The following is a 4,346-nucleotide window of genomic DNA, read 5'->3' as shown; positions in this document are numbered from 1 at the left end:
CATGAGTCATGACACCAACATCAGGTTCACAACACCCCAGGGGACCAAGATGAAGATATCAAGTACTGGAGATTGCATGGTTTACTATGATCAATTAGAGTTTGATGGTCCTTGGAAAAGTATGAAGGCTAGCGCAGTTATGTTTTCCGATGCTTCCAAATCTTACCATGTATGATTTGTGCTCTGATGGCCTCCGTTGCCGGACCCGCCGGCCTCTACTAGACTACCACAATATTTCATGACGTGGCTGACAAAGTTTTATTACTTTATCAGGCGGCGACTACTCTTTACTAAGCATCGTACGAGAAAGAACTATGAGCCTATGTGGAGGTTCATTGAAAGTACACTTTCACAGAGACTTGATACTACTATTAATATAAGCTCGCTGAGTTGATGTACGAGGTGACACATACATTTGTTTATCCCATGGGTCCATAACTGATTCAACAGCATTAATGATAGATCAGAGTGTGTGCTTATACTAATCGCTTATCTGCGAGCGGGTTTATTATATCATGGTCTGTAGCATCGTCAACTATCGATCTGTACATGGAGCACCTTTGCACCTACATCATACATATGTGTTAGCTTCAGAAGCCAGGCAACCAGGTGATTGGGTTGGAAAGATAATGTGTTAATGGCCAGCGGAGGCGATGGAGACGGAGACATGGAGGTGAACTGATGATGCCAGGTGCATTGTCGTATCCAGCCGCCCTATGTCATTCTCATGTCTGAATCCTAATCCTATAATTTGATTGGCCGGTCCAACATCCAAGCCCACCTAGAGTAATTTAGTGGTTACTGCCTGAGTTACCACGGAGCAATAAACTTAGACCTACTTTGTGCATCGACCAAGGTGACTTAATGAAGGTTTGGATGAAATCATGAAACAATATGATGTACTGAAGATATTTGTTGCCCGCATTCCATATCAGTTTCAGTTGTTCCGCTTGAAGTTGGCCCTACCTCTACATACTACCATCGCAGCAAGCTCACCCTCGGCTCAGCTTCTAGATGCGATACATATGAGCATTGGAAAAGGCCATTGAAAGACATTGATACATATATTCAATATTTGAACAAACTTAGATGATTATTTGATCCCCAAAGAAATCAGTAGAGAACATGTTTTGAGTATACGAAGTTGTTACCTTCAATTATGCGCCAGAATAAGATTGAAAAGGTCTTGAACATTCAACCATGAATGTATCAGATAAGGCGGCATTCAAACCATGACTAGCTTGCATACCATTAAATTACATACGTCAATCTCATTGGGAAGATTTTGCATACTATATATACAGAAACATAATTTGCAGAACTTAGATAAATAAAACACCTACAAAATTAAAGTAACAAGAAATGAACATCACCTAGAAAATTACAGTTCAATCAATTACACTCGGGCACTGGGGCTCATTCGCTATTCTTTGTACGAAAAATACAGTGCCTATTCTTCGTGATGTAACTCATCAATAATCATGGCTGCCCAAGTAGTTGACATGCCCAACAGTTGACTTCACATCACTTGCATAGATGCCTCCTCATCATTTGCACTCTACTTCACCGTCCAGCTCATCATTGGCTGTATTTATAGTTGCACTATTCAATTATTGTTCTATTTCTTAAGATTAGATACATGATACTCAAGTACACCTTTGTGTAAAAATGAATTCACTTATCATGGGCACATGTTCCCGGCTGCTTTGCCGCCGGGTCCTTTCCAGTTTGCCTATATAAAGGGTTCGAGGCAGAGCGTATACAGATAGAGTCAATGCACGCACATCTGTCCTATACATCCTAGTACAAACCATGGCCATCAGGCACACCATGCAGCTCCTACCGGCCTTCATCTTCGCCCTAGCCCTAGTCCTTATGGCGTCAGCTGCGGCAACGGAGATGATCCACCTCAAGTTCTACATGCATGACATCGTCACCGGCGGGCCATCGAGTCCAGCAACAGCGGTGCAAGTCATCAAAGGTGTGGTGCCGCTGGCCAACGACCCCACCACCTACTTCGGCGACATGTACGTCATCGACGACCTGCTGACGGAGGGCCCAGACGCGGCGTCCCCCGCCGTCGGCAGGGCACAGGGGTTCTTCCAGTTCGCGTCGATGACAGAGTACGCGCTGCTGCTCACTGCCAATTTCGTGTTCACGGCAGGGAGTCAAAACGGCAGCTCCGTGGCCGTACTCTCCAGGGACGTCATCTTCGACAATGTCAGGGAGTTGCCGATCGTAGGCGGCACTGGCGGCCTCCGTGGTGCGACTGGGTACGGTCTGCTCCGGACACACTCGGTCAACACCACCACCAGGAACGCGGTGCTCAAGATTGATATGTACCTCCGCGTGTAGGTGCATGCAGACCCTAGGTCTGAACTTACTTTCATGCATCTGGTGGGTGCTTGCATAAAAGAAGCATCTACGATTAATTTGTGTCATTGTGTGTGTGTGTGTGTGTGTGTGTGTGTGTGTGTGTGTGTGTCATGGTCCGGAATGTCTTCAGCATGTCAGTGCGTCCGATTTATTTGTGTAGCTTCCAGGTGTAAGTGTTATAATGTGAGTTCACGATTGATGGAGATTTTTATTAAAATAAATGAGGTACAACAGTCCCGTTTGTTTACTGTGGTTGAAATCTTCGATGTGGCGTGCTGGTGAGGATGTGTCACAGCTGGAATATGGTGTATATGGTACGGGGCGATGCAAGAATATCGGTTTTTATAGGATGTGCATTTCCACATTTTCTTACAAGAACCCCTATCTATGCGAGATAAAAGGAATTAAAGGGTTTTTGTAAACATGGGTGCATTGTGACAAAAATCAAGAAAGTCTGACACTTTGTGCCTTCAAAAATGCACAAATTTATATAGGTGGTTCAGTTTTATGTGTTGGAACGACATCTGTGGAGCTTGTGACAAAAATCAAATTACTGCTCAAACTTTTGAGCACTCATTTTGTTTTCTTTTTGTCAGGAGCCCCTCAGCTCAGATATCATTTCGCCTTCGAATTTTGCAAGCACCAAAAACATTTGCGCATCTTTATATCCAGCAACTTTCATAATAAAACAAAAGCATTTTGTCCGATTTCAGTGTTGAACCTGCGTGCAATGCACCCAGGTTCAGCTACAACTTCTCCATTAATGGTGCCACCAGGCAATAAAATGGAGTTCTACGCAATATTTGTGGCAACCTCATATTTCTTAAGACCTACTAGTCCTCTGTTTTTTTAACCAAGATAGTTTGCACGTTATTATATCCTCCTCATAGCGTCATGAATTAGGATTCAGAAGTCAGAACGAATTACATTGTTGAGGGATATTTTGTTATGCACATCGGATACTTATTAGTCAGGTTAATTTATCAAACTAAAGGAGAGCTGACGTAGATATCTAGGTTAGTAATGTGAAGTCAACTGTTAGAAATGTCAACTAACTTGGGCATCCCCGATGAGTTACGTCATGAAGAATCTTCATTTTATTTTAGTTTTTTCACATGGCTGTGCCTATTTCTCATAGAGGCGATATAGAATTACAAATCTATTTAGATATCATATATGTATATATAATTTCACCTACAACAAATTATGTGCTGCGAGCAAAGGCCTTTTTCATTATAGCTTCTATATCAGAAAATAATGATGTTCCTAACTCATCCCCTTCTGGCTTCCTTGTTGTCAAAATGCGTACAAGATAACGTAAATGTTAACGTATAGAAGTCTCTTCATGGTTTAATCCAGTGGTCATGAGATAACCAGAAATAGCGAGCGATTCAAAAAAGAACTGTTTGTTCAGATTATGTGTTTGGGCAAAGAATGTATAGACGGGTTATTTGGCACTTGAGGTTGGCATGCCTCCTTTTATTTTCACTAACGTATAGGAAGTTGACTGTGGAAGTTCGAATTGATATAAGTGTCCCCTATTTCAACAGAGCTACTACTGAACTATATTATGCATGCTTTGCCGGGGGGGGGGGGGGGGGGGGGGGGGCATAAGATTTCTAGTATTTTGATCTAGCGTAAGTACTGATGGGCAAAAATATGCTGCATCAGTACTTCCAATTTTTAGCTGTACACATAAGTGGGTCCTTGTACCAAACCGGGATGTTGTGTGAGCAAAGGGGAGTCTGTTCGAGACTACGATTGGCATTCTTCACATGCAAACATGACAGATCTAATTTTGCTCGAGACATTATAGCTTTACACAATAGTGACAAATCCACGCACTGGTTTCGGCCACACACACACAACATAAACTTCCTCATAAGAGAAAGTCATAGCAGAACCGACAGTTTTTTTTTTACTCCTTAGCTCCATGGAGCACAAATACAGATTTATACTTCATGTCTGTA

General features: G+C 42.6%; 1 pseudogene; it reads left to right on the top strand.

The window, feature by feature from the left end:
* Window positions 1-1,783: 1,783 nt before the first annotated feature.
* Window positions 1,784-2,574, top strand: LOC125540765 (dirigent protein 21 pseudogene; annotated as a pseudogene).
* The last annotated feature ends 1,772 nt before the right edge of the window (window positions 2,575-4,346 follow it).

Source organism: Triticum urartu, chromosome 2A, assembly GCF_056163025.1.
Source record: "Triticum urartu cultivar PI428250 chromosome 2A, HENAU_Tu73, whole genome shotgun sequence".
In the NCBI taxonomy this organism is placed as follows: domain Eukaryota; kingdom Viridiplantae; phylum Streptophyta; class Magnoliopsida; order Poales; family Poaceae; genus Triticum; species Triticum urartu.
Note: the sequence above shows the minus strand (reverse complement) of the source record. Positions and strands in the feature narration are given on the sequence as shown.